Source organism: Coregonus lavaretus, assembly GCF_964263955.1.
Source record: "Coregonus lavaretus genome assembly, chromosome: 10".
Lineage (NCBI taxonomy): Eukaryota > Metazoa > Chordata > Actinopteri > Salmoniformes > Salmonidae > Coregonus > Coregonus lavaretus.
The window spans coordinates 14673880-14690977 of NC_139997.1; the positions used below are offsets into that span (position 1 = coordinate 14673880).

Genomic DNA, 17098 nt, shown 5'->3' on the forward strand with positions numbered 1-17098 from the left:
ACCCTGCCTGGCATGCTCATACACACAGGCTTGATTATAGCAGCCATGCACACATTCACTTCCATCTATTTGTGGGGTTAAGGCACTGGCTTAACTATTAGGATGATGGGAGGCTCAGTCTGAAAGAGAAGAAGTTATGAACCGGGCAGAAAGAGTATCCATTCTCTCCGCACACACACAAAAGTAAGGTGCATGACGCATGTATTCAGCTTTACAGATCTGCCATCTTAATTTGATCACTCTTTTGTCACAGAGAATTTTCCTGCACCGTAGGAAAAGCAAATTGTAGGATTCAAGGTTTTAAAAGTATTCTAAAGTTTGTAATTTCCTCTTTAAAATTTCAGACTTGATTTGCCCCAACCCCTACAAAAATGTCCATTAATTATGATCCACATAATAATTTACATTTCCTGTTGCTGCAGGATTATTTTTCTGCTGTGAGAAGCAGGGTCAAATTAAGATAGCGCACCTGTGTGTGCTGCTTTGAAAGAAACTGTCTGCTCTGGTAGGTCGCATCAACTCAGTTTTATTTGTGGGCCATGATCCTTCAATAGAAGTGTCATCACAAATCAAGAGTTCTATAAGACACAGACATTTGACAAGCCCAAGAGGTTTTGAAGTATATGAATGGTAGGAGATGGTGCTATTCCCCAGTGTCCTTTCAAAGTTAAGTTTCCATTGAGGCTATGTTGTTAGTTCTTATGGGTTCTACCATCTCTACACTGCCACGTGAGCAGAGGAAGGGGCCTGTTGAAGGGACCTGTAAACTCAGGTATGCATAGATGAGCTGTAGAAAGAGCAGAGGGGTAGGGCTGTGATGGTAATTGAATAACCATGTAACTGATGGTTATGGATGAAGACCGCCATGAAAATAAAATAACCGTCAAAACCATTTAAATAGGCCTACATTTTTTTTTTTATTAACATGTAGATAAACTTTACCTAATAGCGGGAGTGTTTACTAATTATTATAAGCAATTGTTTTGCTAACTTAATCTGTCTACATATCCTCTTTCCAACTGTTGTTTGATGCTCCAGCAGCTAATCCGCTAGTTGTGCAGGGGTGTAGAAGCACTAGCCTATAGGTCAGGGATCATTAACTAGATTCAGCCGCGGGCCGATTTTTTCTTGAGCGGATGGTCGTGGGGCTGGAAGATAATTACAAATCGTTTGTAGACTGCAAATTGACCGCAAGAAGCCCAAACAGATATAATGTTTGACTAAAACATAATAATTTCAAACCTTGCTTACATTTGTATATGATCATGTCGTGGTCCTCTATTATGCGTGGGAATACTTGGGAACATATTTTGTTACATTAAAATCACTTGGAGCTGACTTCCTGGTGTTTTTTTTACAGTCTTTTATGTCCAACAATGAAAATTCCACACCAATTTATTTTTTTAACTCGGGGAGGGGCCAAATAAAAAACAGCCGCGGGCCAAAATCGGTCTGCGGGCCACCAGTTGGGGACCACTGCTATAGGCTATTGCACTTCTATAAAACATATTTAAATGTGTGGACTTTCTTTTATATAATGCACGTTTTCATTGCTTGTTAGTAAATAAATAAATCGGTCTTCTTTTTAAAAAGGTTGGATGTGTCTGACTATTCATTAATTATTCAACAGCAGTCAACAAGGTTGTTCTGGCTCTGAGGCCTATAATGCGCTAATGTTGTGTCAAATGGACAATGCGCCAATCCTATCCAACCTGTTATGGTATAATTCGATAGGTAATCTATTCTCAATGTATAGACTAATCAACGCTGATAAATAGGCTGTGGACGTGTTGCGTGTATTTGTTTCTATTTTAATTATTGTTAATGTCATCTTCATATTATCGCATAGCTGTCCCCTTCATACTGTCCATGTCAATTCATTATCTTATAGCCTACTTTCTGAAAGCCTAAGGTAGGCCTATGTTTTTTAATACGTTTTAAGGAAAGGATCAATATTTGCTTGTGTCTGACATACGCTGGTGGCTTTGATTGACGTGTCCTTTTACTCGGGTGTGCATGTTTGAATTTGCTGATTCTCTCTATAGGCCTATATGTCCATTTAGAAAGTTTCCTAAAGTAGCCTGTCTGGACTCCATCTCTTTAATAAGAATCAAACGCTACTGTCATGATTTAATCTTCTGAAAGGCCTATTTACAGTAAAGTCCGTTATTTTCATCCAAATAATTAGGAAGAAATCAATAAATACGAGCACGTCTTGTTTATGACGCGTTCACACCAATTGCGAAATATCGTCCAGCCACAATCCATCAATTATTTATTCGGAACAGGTTTGTTTTTTGTGTCTTTTCGCAATGCGAAAATAAGCTGTTGACCAATATAAATGGTTATCTGGGACACTGCCGCTGACAGGTCTGTGGGTTCGTTGTGTGAATTAATTTCTCTCTGCCTGTTTTTTATGTTTGTAATGCATCAGTGCAGAAAGGTATCAATTTAGCCAATGTGATCACATCACTCCAGAGCTGGGCTACACGTCACTCTCACCATTCAAACTTCCCCTCCAGTTCATTGCCAACACTGTAACCTATTTTATAACCATTCAGCAAGCAAAAGGATCGATCAATGCTTCTCTCCTCGAATAGGCCTAGGCATATTAGTTTCAAACTATACTGCTGTTCATTGTCTATATATAGGCTACTCGTTCAAGAGCTAGAGAGAGGGGGAAGAGATTGGCCAGTGGAGTTGCCAGCGGAGATGCGTGAATTGTGCAAGAAGGGAACAGTGAAGAAGACAGAGAGATGTGTAAGTCAGAAGTTAATTAAAATATTAATGCATCATTCGTCTAGCCTACAGTATATATTTAAGCAATAAGGCCTGAGGGTGTGTGGTATATGGCCAATATACCACGGCTAAGGGCTGTTCTTACGCACGACGCAACACAGAGTGCCTGGATACAGACCTTAGACGTGGTATTTTGGCCATATTAACTGGTTACCAACGTAATAAGAGCAGTAAAAATACATGTTTTGTCATACCCGATTGTCTGTCAGCCAATCAGCATTCAGTGCTCGAACCACCCAGTTTATAATAGGCTATATTTTATAGGCCTGCTAAAGTGAATCTAGGCAACCCTAAAAGACAGAGAAAAGTTTACCCTTATCAATAAGTGGTTGCAAAGAGTTAGATAAAGCACTCACTCAAAATGTAGTGTCAACATACCACCCATTGCTTCACAAAAATTGATCAACGGCTGATCATTAGGCAATCGACAGGTTGCATGCATGCGTTTCTATTTTCTAATGGTTTTCAATTTCATCTTCATGCCTATCACATCTGTCTCTATACACTGAGTGTACAAAACATTAGGAACACCTGCTCTTTCCATGACATACTGACCAGGTGAATTCAGGTGAAAGCTATGATCCCTTATTGATGTCAACTGTTAAATTCACTTCACTCAGTGTAGATGAAGGGGAGGAGACAGGTTAAAGAATAATTTTCAAGCCTTGAGACAACTGAGACATGGATTGTGAATGTTTGCAATTCGCAATTCAGAGGGTAAATGGGTTAGACAAAATATTTAAGTGCCTTTGAACAGGATATGGTAGTAGGTGCCAGGCACACCGGTTTGAGTGTGTCAAGAACTGCAACCCTGCTGGGTTTTACACGCTCAACAGTTTACCGTGTGTATCAAGAATGGTCCACCACCCAAAGCACATCCAGCCAACTTGACACAACTGTGGGAAGCATTGGAGTCAACATGGGCCAGCATCCCTGTGGAACGCTTTCGACACCTTGTAGAGTCCATGCCCCGACTTATTAAGGCTGTTCTGAGGGCAAAAGGGGGTGCAACTCAATATTAGGAAGATATCGCCCTTAAAACTTTTCTCGTCAATTTATATGATAGGCTACGTTGATTTAGCATTATCATATAATGTAGACTAGTTCACTAGTTCTCTATATCCATTCAGAAAGTTTCCCTAAAATAGGCCTAGCCTGTCTGGACTTCATCTCTTTAATCGGATAGAAAAAAAGCTGTGTCTTGTCGCAGGGTCAGAATATGTGCTAGGAATGACGACAGGTGCCAGTTTTGCATTTCCTCTCTTATTAAATGGGGTGCAACAGAATGAAAGGTAGCCAAGCTCCTTTCATGATGCATCCTATAGGATGCATAGCCTATATTCAAATATTTTCAGTAGCATATTCTTTTTCCAGTAGTATATGTTTTTTCTCTCATTACTGCAGGCATCCTCTCTAGCCACTTTGAACAACGTATTGCCACAGAATGACCGCAGCAGCATTGGTGACGTTATGCGAATTGTTCAAAAAATTGGAGGGAAAAACTTGGTGTGAATGGCTTAGTGCGTCAAAATCGGGATCTGTATTTTTTCGGAATTCCTCTCCAATCTGGCATTCCTTACATTTGTATACTAGACTAATATTTAGAGGTAATAACTTGAATAATAATAATGAAATTCTACTGATAATAACGAAGTATAATAGTAATAGTGAAGTTGCAGAGAAAAGCCACGTGTTTCTTTTGAGTCTGATACAGTGAGGGAAGAGAGTATTTGATCCCCTGCTGATGTTGTACGTTTGCCCACTGACAAAGAAATGATCAGTCTATAATTTTAATCGTAGGTTTATTTGAACAGTGAGAGACAGAATAACAACAAAAAAATCAAGACAAACGCATGTCAAGAATGTAATAAATTGATTTGCATTTTAATGAGGGAAATAAGTATTTGACCCCTCTCAATCAGAAAGATTTCTAGCTCCCAGGTGTCTTTTATACAGGTAACGAGCTGAGATTAGGAGCACACTCTTAAAGGGAGTGCTCCTAATCTCAGCTTGTTACCTGTATAAAAGACACCTGTCCACAGAAGCAATCAATCAATCAGATTCCAAACTCTCCACCATGGTCAAGACCAAAGTGCTCTCCAAGGATGTCAGGGACAAGATTGTAGACCTACACAAGGCTGGAATGGGCTACAAGACCATCGCCAAGCAGCTTGGTGAGAAGGTGACAACAGTTGGTGCGATTATTCGCAAATGGAAGAAACACTAAAGAACTGTCAATCTCCCTTGGCCTCCATGCAAGATCTCACCTCGTGGAGTTGCAATGATCATGAGAACGGTGAGGAATCAGCCCAGAACTACACGGGAGGATCTTGTCAATGATCTCAAGGCAGCTGGGACCATAGTCACCAAGAAAACAATTGGTAACACACTACGCCGCGAAGGACTGAAATCCTGCAGCGCCCGCAAGTTCCCCCTGCTCAAGAAAGCACATATACATGCCCGTCTGAAGTTTGCCAATGAATATCTGAATGATTCAGAGGAGCACTGGGTGAAAGTGTTGTAGTCAGATGAGACCAAAATGGAGCTCTTTGGCATCAACTCAACTCGCCGTGTTTGGAGGAGGAGAAATGCTGCCTATGACCCCAAGAACACCATCCCCACCGTCAAACATGGAGGTGGAAACATTATGCTTTGGGGGTGTTTTTCCTGCTAAGGGGACAGGACAACTTCACCGCATCAAAGGGACGATGGACGGGGCCATGTACCGTCAAATCTTGGGTGAGAACCTCCTTCCCTCAGCCAGGGCATTGAAAATGGGTCGTGGATGGGTATTCCAGCATGACAATTACCCAAAACACACGGCCAAGGCAACAAAGGAGTGGCTCAAGAAGATGCACATTAAGGTCGTGGGGTGGCCTAGCCAGTCTCCAGACCTTAATCCCATAGAAAATCTGTGGAGGGAGCTGAAGGTTCGAGTTGCCAAACGTCAGCCTCGAAACCTTAATGACTTGGAGAAGATCTGCAAAGAGGAGTGGAACAAAATCCCTCCTGAGATGTGTGCAAACCTGGTGGCCAACTACAAGAAATGTCTGACCTCTGTGATTGCCAACAAGGGTTTTGCCACCAAGTACTAAGTCATTTTTTGCAGAGGGGTCAAATATTACATTTTTGACATGCGTTTTTCTGGATTTCTTTGTTGTTATTCTGTCTCTCACTGTTCAAATAAACCTACCATTAAAATTATAGACTGATCATGTCTTTGTCAGTGGGCAAACGTACAAAATCAGCAGGGGATCAAATACTTTTTTCCCTCACTGTATGTGCCAATCCCCCCCAACGGTTATGTGGTCTAAGGCACTGCATCGCAGTGCTAACTGTGCCACTAGAGATCCTGGTTCGAATCCAGGCTCTGTCGCAGCCGGCCGCGACCGGGAGACTCATGGGCGGCGCACAATTGGCCCAGCGTCGTCCAGGGTAGGGGAGGGAATGGCCGGCAGGGATGTAGCTCAGTTGATAGAGCATGGTGTTTGCAACGCCAGGGTTGTGGGTTCGATTCCCACGGGGGGCCAGTATAAAAAAATATGTATTCACTAACTGTAAGTCGCTCTGGATAAGAGCGTCTGCTAAATGACTAAAATGTAAATGTAAATGTAAAATGTTATGTCAGTGACCAGTGGCGGACTGGCCAATTACCGTAACCTAAAATTCCAAGACCATCACAGCGCTACAGAGGGGTCACACACCCCTTTGAAGTCTATCACCCCTTTTACATTTAAACACTTGCCCCCCAATCCCCCCTTCTTTGATACATGTATAAATATTTTTACAAGAAATTGTGCCTTCCTGTATTATGCTTATTCTATTGTACTGAGCCATTTACTTTATATTCATATGCTGATCTTTTATTATTTCTTATTGTTGTTGCATTGTTGAGAAGGAACCTGCAAGTAAGCATTTCGTTGGATGGTGTATACCATGTGTATCCTGTACATATGACTAATACAAATTGAAAATTGAAAAGAGATCACTATTTTGGGAATGTTGTAACAGAAGACTGCTCACAGACAGTCCGGGAATAACAAACCTTACCCAACATCACACTGGCAAGAGGCACTATTTGACCTGGTAAACACAGCAGGGTATGACTAAAAACTCACATACCTAAGTGGACAAATATGTAAAGAAATCTGAAACCTCTCTACATCTGATTGGTTCCCAACTTCCCATACATGGCAATAGAGGGCATCTGGATTTAGACAACTGGTTTTCTTTGAGCAACTCAGACCAGTCTCTGTTACAGCATTAGATGAGACAAGTCTAGTGATAGCAATTAGTGAACACATGTTTCTGCCCTGTTGAACTCTAGCTCTTAGTAGTGCTTAAGTGGTGAAGGCGGTATACTGTCAGGATGATCTGACACTGGTGTTATATGGAGAGATTAATCCTCTTATAAACATCAAGCTGTACTGTAACAGCAGACTTGTCATCTCATCTGAAATCTGTGATCTGTAGATAACCTGGAGTTACCTACAGTTGAAGTCAGAAGTTTACATACACTTTTGTTGGAGTGTCATTAGAACTTGTTTTTCAACCACTCCACAAATTTCTTGTTAACAAACTATAGTTTTGGCAAGTCGGTTAGGACATCTACTTTGTGCATGACACAAGTCATTTTTCCAACAATTGTTTACAGACAGATTATTTCACTTATAATTCACTGTATCACAATTCCAGTGGGTCAGAAGTTTACATACACTAAGTTGACTGTGCCTTTAAACAGCTTGGAAAATTCCAGATAATGATGTCATGGCTTTAGAAGCTTCTGATTGGCTAATTGACATAATTTGAGTCAATTGGAGGTGTACCTGTGGATGTATTTCAAGGCCTACCTTCAAACTCAGTGCCTCTTTGCTTGACATCATGGGAAAATCAAAAGAAATCAGCCAAGACCTCAGAAAAAAACATTGTAGACCTCCACAAGTCTGGTTCATCCTTGGGAGCAATTTCCAAATGCCTGAAGGTACCATGTTCATCTGTACAAACAATAGTATGCAAGTATAAACACCATGGGACCACGAAGCCGTCATACCGCTCAGGAAGGAGACGCGTTCTGTCTCCTAGAGATGAACGTACTTTGGTGCAAAAGGTGCAAATCAATCACAGAAGCCAATGCTACCAAATACTATTTGAGTGTATGTAAACTTCTGACCCACTTGGAATGTGATGAAATAAATAAAAGCTGAAATAAATCATTCTCTCTACTATTATTCTGACATTTCATATTCTTAAACTAAAGTTGTGATCCTAACTGACCACCAGGAATTGTGAAAAACTGAGTTTAAATGTATTTGGCTAAGGTGTATGTAAACTTCAGACTTCAACCGAATATAGTCTGGAGAAGAAAGGCCCCTTTAAGGCTCCTATATATGTAAAATATTACATTTTGTACACTGCAGGAACATAAAAAAGTACATTGTTAAATCAAATATCAAAACGACATTTCCGGGATGTACAGTGCCTTCAGAAAGTATTCATACCCCTTGACTTATTCTATATTTTGTTGTGTTACAGCCTGAATTCAAAATTGATCTCTCAGCCATCTACACACAATACCCCATAATGACAAAGTGAATTTCTTTTTTAGAAATGTTTCACATTTACTGAAAATGAAATACAGAAATCTAATTTATATAAGTATTCACACCCCTGAGTCAATACATGTTAGAATCACTTTTGGCAGCGATTACAGCTGTGACTCTTTCTGGGTAAGTTTCTAAGAGCTTTGCACACCTGGATTGTACAATATTTGCACATTATTATTTTTTAAATTCTTCGAGCTCTGTCAAGTTGGTTGTTGATCATTGCTAGACAGACATTTTCAAGTCTTGCCATAGATTTCTAAGCCGATTTAAATCAAATCTGTAACTAGGCCACTCAGGAACATTCAATGTCGTCTTGGTAAGCAACTTCAGTATTTGGCTTTGTGTTTTAGGTTATTGTCCTGATGAAAGGTGAATTCTGTACAGGCTTCCTTCTTTTCACTCTGTCATTTAGGTTAGTATTGTGGAGTACCAAAAATGTTGTTGATCCATCCTCAGTTCTCTCCTATCACAGCCATTAATCTCTAACTGTTTTAAAGACACGATTGGCCTCATGGTGAAATCCAAGTGCGGTTTCCTTCCTCTCCGGCAACCAAAGTGTAATTAACTTCACCATGCTCAAAGGGACATTCTTATTTTTACCCATCTACTAATAGGTGCCCTCTTTGGTCTTTGTGGTTGAATCTGTGTTTGAAATTCACTGCTCGACTAAGGGACCTTAGAGATAATTGTACGTGTGGAGTACAGAGATGAGGTAGTCATTCAAACACAGATTCAACCACATGTTAAACACTATTACTGCACAGAGTCCATGCAACTTATTATGTGACTTGTTGAGCACATTTTTACTCCTGAACTTATTTAGGCTTGCCATAAAAAAGTGGTTGAATACTTATTGATTCAAGACATTTCAGCTTTTCATTTGTAATTAATTTGTAAAATTTTCAAAAAACATAATTCCACTTTGACATTATGTGGTATTGTGTGTATGCCAATGACACAAAATCTCAATTTAATCAATTTTACATTCAGGCTGTAACACAACAAAATGTGGAAAAGGTCAAGGGGTGTGAATACTTTCTGAAGGCACTAAATTTACTCACAAAAATGCTTTTATACTGCATAGATTTGTGGTGTGATTGAACAGTTGTGTTCACTGCTTACTGCTGACAGTGCTTGGTTTATAAATTAATTTATCCCTTGCTGTTGTAGTGCTATCTGAGCCGTGCTGGTGAAGGACCTTGTAACCTGCAGTTTGTACATAGCAGGGGCCACAGCAGGGGCCAGGGGAAAGTAGAGCAGCGAGGTCAGCCCTGATAGATACTGTAGAGGGGCTGGGAGGCTGCTATAGTGTCTCTCACTATTTTGGGTATGCAGCGTAACGAGACACGGCTCTGCCAGAGATTTGGGAATAGCCAGTGTTATTCCAGTCGGCTAGGCTATCTACGGCCAGCTAGTTGAGGGAAGGAAAAAGTCAAGCCGTAAAATGCAGCAGCTCATCACATGCAATTTCCTGGTAATTACATCTCTGATACGGTGGGTGTTTCAGGATAGACAGAGAGGGTAGAGTACGATACAGACATTCAGTAGGGCTGTGACGATTATGGAATTTTGGGTTACGATTAATTGTCATGGAAATGACCACATTTATTGTCATAGCTAATTGATATTTTTGTTGAAAACATTTTATCATAATGCATCTTTGAAAAGTATCTACGACGTACATAATGAATACACCACAGCCTTGGTGACACCCTCGTCTCAAAAACTAAATGGTTTTGACCACTTGGACCTTTTGGAAATGAAGATTCTCCTGACCGTGCCGTTCTGTTCATAAAATGATTACCAATATTACCATCATGTTAAAATTAAAAACTGCAATTTTAAACTATATCTACTTGAAAATAAAGTTGAATCCCACCCCTCCTAAAATGTATTAAGTAATTAGCCTTGCACGAGCCGGAACGGCTCATAGGGCAGGAGCCTATCTCCTGTTTCTGTAGTGTGAGGCAGCTTGATGTACATGTACACCCCCTGGCCTATGTATTAAGACAATTATTAATTTTTAGTTCATGATTATTGCCCATAATTTTCGATTATACGATTATTGTGCCAGCCATAACAGTCAGTTCAGTGAGGGAGTGAGCCAGATCAAGATACAGACCGTCAGACCATGGCTCTGGCGTCAGACCAAGGCTCTGCGTCTGTCCTCGTGCCTAGTGCCGTTTTCGACACCATCGTTCACCACATTCTTTTGGAGAGATTGAAAACCCTAAATCGGTCTACGCGGACAAGTTCCTGCCTGGTTTAGATCTTATCTATCAAAAAGATATCAGTTCGTCTCTCAATGGTAAGTTGTGGTGTTCTTCAAGGATCCATTCCTGGACCACTATTGTTTTCACTATATATGCTACCTCTTGGTGATGTCATTCGGAAACACAATGTCAACTTTCACTGCTATAAAGACGACACACAGTTGTACATTTCGATGTGATGGTGAAGCCATAAAATTGCCTATCCTGGAAGCTTGTGTTTCAGACATAAGGAAATGGATGGTGGCAAATGTTCTATTTTTAAACTTGGACAAAACAGAGATGCTAGTTCTAGGTCCCAAGAAACAAAGAGCTCTACAGTCGGATCTGACAGTGAATCTCGATGGTTGTACAGTCGTCTCAAATAAAACTGTGAAGGACCTCGGAGTTACTCTAGACCCTGATCTCTCTTTTGACTAATATATTTTTGTTTTTAATCAATAGCAGCTTTTTTTACATCTTCGTAACATTGCAACAATCAAGAAACTTTTTGTCAAAAGATTATGCAGAAAAGCTAATCCAATCTTTTGTCACTTCAAGATTAGACTATTGAAATGCTCTACTCTCCGGCTACCTGGATAAGGAACTAAATAAACTTCAGCTAGTGCTAAAGTTTGGCCACTAGAATCTTGACTAGAACCCCCCAAAAAATGCCATATTACTCCAGTGCTAGCCCTGTTAAGACTAGAGCTGATTTCAAGATTTTACTGCTAACCTACAAAGCATTACATGGACTTGCTCCTAACGATCTCTCCGACTTGGTCCTGCCATACATACCTTAACGTATGCTATGGTCACAAGACGCAGGCCTCCTTATTGTTCCTAGAATTTCTAAGCAAACAGGTCGAGGCAGGGCTTTCTCCTATAGAGCTAAATTTTTATGGAATGGTCTGCCTATCCATGTGAGAGACGCAGACTCGGTCTCAACCTTTAAGTCTTTAATGAAGACTCATCTCTTCAGTAGGTCCTATGATTGAGTTTTCCTAGCCACCGTGCTTCTACATCTGCATTTCTTGCTCTTTGGGGTTTTAGGCTGGTTTTCTGTATAAGCACTTTGTGACAACTGCTGATGTAAAAAGGGCTTTATAACCATATTTGATTGATGAAATTTGATTGATCAGTCAGTATCGTAAAAGTCAGTAGTAGGAGGTATTGCAGTAACAGTTGAACCAGACCAAGACACAGACAGACAGTAACAGACTCAGTCAGTGTAAAGTACAGTAAGGGAGTGAACCAGCCAGCCAGATAAACGGACTATAGTGGCTGCAGCCAGAATGTGGAGGGGGGATAACACTAAACAGGGATTACAGACAAATCCAGAGAAACAGTGCAGCTACTGTATGTGGTGACAGGCCTGCTCTGCCCTGTCTCTGACACCATTAATAAGGATCGGACCCTTTTTTAAAATTTTCTCCTAAAATGACATACCCAAATCTAACTGCCTGTAGCTCAGGACCTGAAGCAAGGATATGCATATTCTTCAAATCAAATCAAATCAAATTTTATTGGCCACATGCGCCGAATACAACAGGTGCAGACATTACAGTGAAATGCTTACTTACAGCCCTTAACCAACAGTGCATTTATTTTAAACAAAAAAGTAAGAATAAAACAACAACAAAAAAGTGTTGAGAAAAAAAGAGCAGAAGTAAAATAAAGTGACAGTAGGGAGGCTATATATACAGTAAAATAAAGTGACAGTAGGGAGGCTATATATACAGGGGGGTACCGTTGCATAGTCAATGTGCGGGGGCACCGGCTAGTTGAGGTAGTTGAGGTAATATGTACATGTGGGTAGAGTTAAAGTGACTATGCATAAATACTTAACAGAGTAGCAGCAGCGTAAAAAGGATGGGGTGGGGGGGCAGTGCAAATAGTCCGGGTAGCCATGATTAGCTGTTCAGGAGTCTTATGGCTTGGGGGTAGAAGCTGTTGAGAAGTCTTTTGGACCTAGACTTGGCACTCCGGTACCGCTTGCCGTGCGGTAGCAGAGAGAACAGTCTATGACTAGGGTGGCTGGAGTCTTTGACAATTTTGAGGGCCTTCCTCTGACACCGCCTGGTATAGAGGTCCTGGATGGCAGGGAGCTTTGCCCCAGTGATGTACTGGGCCGTACGCACTACCCTCTGTAGTGCCTTGCGGTCAGAGGCCAAGCAGTTGCCATACCAGGCGGTGATGCAACCAGTCAGGATGCTCTCGATGGTGCAGCTGTAGAATTTTTTTAGGATCTGAGGACCCATGCCAAATCTTTTTAGTCTCCTGAGGGGGAATAGGCTTTGTCGTGCCCTCTTCACGACTGTCTTGGTGTGTTTGGACCATGATAGTTCGTTGGTGATGTGGACACCAAGGAACTTGAAGCTCTCAACCTGTTCCACTACAGCCCCGTCGATGAGAATGGGGGCGTGCTCAGTCCTCTTTTTTTTCCTGTAGTCCACAATCATCTCCTTTGTCTTGGTCACGTTGAGGGAGAGGTTGTTGTCCTGGCACCACACGGCCAGATCTCTGACCTCCTCCCTATAGGCTGTCTCATCGTTGTCGGTGATCAGGCCTACCACTGTTGTGTCGTCGGCAAACTTAATGATGGTGTTGGAGTCGTGCCTGGCCATGCAGTCATGGGTGAACAGAGAGTACAGGAGGGGACTGAGCACGCACCCCTGAGGGGCCCCCGTGTTGAGGATCAGTGTGGCAGATGTGTTGTTACCTACCCTTACCACCTGGGGGCGGCCCGTCAGGAAGTCCAGGATCCAGTTGCAGAGGGAGGTGTTTAGTCCCAGGATCCTTAGCTTAGTGATGAGCTTAGAGGGCACTATGGTGTTGAATGCTGAGCTGTAGTCAATGAATAGCATTCTCACGTAGGTGTTCCTCTTGTCCAGGTGGGAAAGGGCAGTGTGGAGTGCGATAGAGATTGCATCATCTGTGGATCTGTTGGGGCGGTATGCAAATTGGAGTGGGTCTAGGGTTTCTGGGATTATGCTGTTGATGTGAGCCATGACCAGTCTTTCAAAGCACTTCATGGCTACAGACGTCAGTGCTACGGGTCGGTAGTCATTTAGGCAGGTTATCTTAGAGTTCTTGGGCACGGGGACTATGGTGGTCTGCTTGAAACATGTTGGTATTACAGACTCAGTCAGGGACATGTTGAAAATGTCAGTGAAGACACTTGCCAGTTGGTCAGCACATCAATCAATCAATCAATTTTATTTTATATAGCCCTTCGTACATCAGCTGATATCTCGAAGTGCTGTACAGAAACCCAGCCTAAAACCCCAAACAGCTAGTAATGTCAAATAATAATCAGGAATAAATCTCAGTTGGCTTTTCATAGCCGATCATTAAGAGTTGAAAACAGCAGGTCTGGGACAGGTAGGGGTTCCATAACCGCAGGCAGAACAGTTGAAACTGGAATAGCAGCAAGGCCAGGCGGACTGGGGACAGCAAGGAGTCACCACATGCTCGGAGTACACGTCCTGGTAATCCGTCTGGCCCTGCGGCCTTGTGAATGTTGACCTGCTTAAAAGTCTTACTCACATCGGCTACGGAGAGCGTGATCACATAGTCGTCCGGAACAGCTGGTGCTCTCATGCATGCTTCAGTGTTGCTTGCCTCGAAGCGAGCATAGAAGTGGTTTAGCTCGTCTGGTAGGCTTGTGTCACTGGGCAGCTCGCGGCTGTGCTTCCCTTTGTAGTCTGTAATAGTTTTCAAGCCCTGCCACATCCGACGAGCGTCAGAGCCAGTGTAGTATGATTCAATCTTAGACCTGTATTGACTCTTTGCCTGTTTGATGGTTCGTCGGAGGTCATAGCGGGATTTCTTATAAGCGTCCGGGTTAGAGTCCCGTTCCTTGAAAGCGGCAGCTCTACCCTTTAGCTCAGTGCGGATGTTTCCTGTAATCCATGGCTTCTGGTTGGGGTATGTACGTACGGTCACTGTGGGGACGACATCATCGATGCACTTATTGATGAAGCCAGTGACTGATGTGGTGTACTCCTCAATGCTGTCTGAAGAATCCCGGAACATGTTCCAGTCTGTGCTAGCAAAACAGTCCTGTAGCTTAGCATCTGCGTCATCTGACCACTTTTTTATTAGCCGAATCACTGGTGCTTCCTGCTTCAGTTTTTGCTTATAAGCAGGAATCAGGAGGATAGAGTTATGGTCAGATTTGCCAAATGGAGGGCGAGGGAGAGCTTTGTATGCGTCTCTGTGTGTGGAGTAAAGGTGGTCTAGAGTTTTTTCCCCTCTGGTTGCACATTTAACATGCTGGTAGAAATGAGGTAGAACGGATTTAAGTTTCCCTGCATTAAAGTCCCCGGCTACTAGGAGCGCTGCATCTGGATGAGCGTTTTCCTGTTGATTAATGGCCTTGTACAACTCATTCAGTGCAATCTTAATGCCAGCATTGGTTTGTGGTGGTAAATAGACAGCTATGAAAAATATAGATGAAAACTCTCTTGGTAAATAGTGTGGTCTACAGCTTATCATAAGATACTCTACCTCAGGCGAGCAAAACCTCGAGACTTCCTTAGTATTTGATTTTGTACACCAGCTGTTGTTTACAAATATACACAGACCGCCGCCCCTTGTCTTACCAGAGTTAGACGTTCTGTCCTGCCGATGTAGCGTATAGCCTGCTAGCTGAATGTTGTCATTGTTGTCGTTCAGCCACGACTCCGTGAAACATAAGATATTACAGTTTTTAATGTCCCGTTGGTAGGATAACCGTAATCTTAAATCGTCAATTTTATTCTCAAAAGATTGAACGTTGGCTAATAGGATTGATGGGAGAGGCAGTTTACTCGTTCGCCGTCGGATCCTTACAAGGCACCCGGATCTGCGTCCACGATATCTCCGTCTCTTCCTCACGCGAATGACGGGGATCTGGGCCTTGTTGGGTGTCTGTAGAATATCCTTCGCGAACGCCTCGTTGAAGAAAAAGTCTTCGTCCAATACCAGGTGAGTAATCGCTGTCCTGATATCCAGAAGCTCTCTTTGGTTATAAGAGACGATGGCAGAAACATTATGTACAAAATAAATTACAAATAACGCGGAAAAACACACATAATAGTACAATTGGTTAGAGGGCTGTAAAACGGCAGCCATCTTCTTCCACTTTGAAGTTTGTGGAAATTTGAAATTAATGTAGGAGAATATAACACATTAGATCTGGTAAAAGATAATACAAACAAAAAAATGTGTTTTCTATTATTTTTTTGTTCCATCATCTTTGAAATGCAAGAGAAAGGCCACAATATAATATTGCAGTTTAGGCGCAATTTTGGCCACTAGGTGGCAGAAGTGTGTGTGCAAAGTTTCAGATTGATCCAGTGAAGCATTGCAATACTGGACTATTTTATATCAAGTCTGCCCAAATGTGTCGAATTGGTCAATTGATACATTTTCAAGTACATAACTATAGAGAACATACAAAAATGATATGGTAATACATGTTTACACACTCCCAGGAATGTCATACATGTTGGATCATTAGCTTACAGTGGGGAAAAAAGTATTTAGTCAGCCACCAATTGTGCAAGTTCTCCCACTTAAAAAGATAAGAGAGGCCTGTAATTTTCATCATAGGTACACGTCAACTATGACAGACAAATTGAGAAAAATAAATCCAGAAAATCACATTGTAGGATTTTTTATGAATTTATTTGCAAATGATGGTGGAAAATAAGTATTTGGTCACCTACAAACCAGCAAGATTTCTGGAAAATTGAAGGAAAATTATGAAACACAGATATCTGACTCGGATCAGGCTCTAAATTGTTTTACTTCTTTGCTAAACTTTATTGCAGACAAGCATGCCCGTTCAAGAAACAAAGATTAAAGGATAGAGCTAATCCCGGGTTCACACATGAACTATCAGAGAAACTTCAGGAGACAAACGTAGCTTGGGCTGACTGATTATACGTCTGAGGGAAGGAGGTTCTCACCCAAGATTTGACGGTACATGGCCCCGTCCATCGTCCCTTTGGTGCGGTGAAGTTGTCCTGTCCCCTTAGCAGAAAAACACCCCCAAAGCATAATGTTTCCACCTCCATGTTTGACGGTGGGGATGGTGTTCTTGGGGTCATAGGCAGCATTCCTCCTCCTCCAAACACGGCGAGTTGAGTTGATGCCAAAGAGCTCCATTTTGGTCTCATCAGACCACAACACTTTCACCCAGTTCTCCTCTGAATCATTCAAATGTTCATTGGCAAACTTCAGACGGGCATGTATATGTGCTTTCTTGAGCAGGGGGACCTTGCGGGCACTGCAGGATTTCAGTCCTTCATGGCGTAGTGTGTTACCAATTGTTTTCTTGGTGACTATGGTCCCAGCTGCCTTGAAATCATTGACAAGATCCTCCCATGTAGTTCTGGGCTGATTCCTCACCGTTCTCATGATCATTGCAACTCCACGAGGTGAGATCTTGCATGGAGC

The 17098-nt window shown here is 42.0% G+C and overlaps 1 protein-coding gene across 1 annotated transcript in view; it reads right to left on the reverse strand.

Moving 5' to 3' along the window:
- The window catches only part of LOC311135840 (uncharacterized protein), a gene marked incomplete at its 3' end in the record, with an annotated part of 92130 nt that overhangs the window by 54293 nt on the left and 20739 nt on the right, over nucleotides 1-17098 (reverse strand). The gene's annotated exons all lie outside the window — the stretch shown is intronic.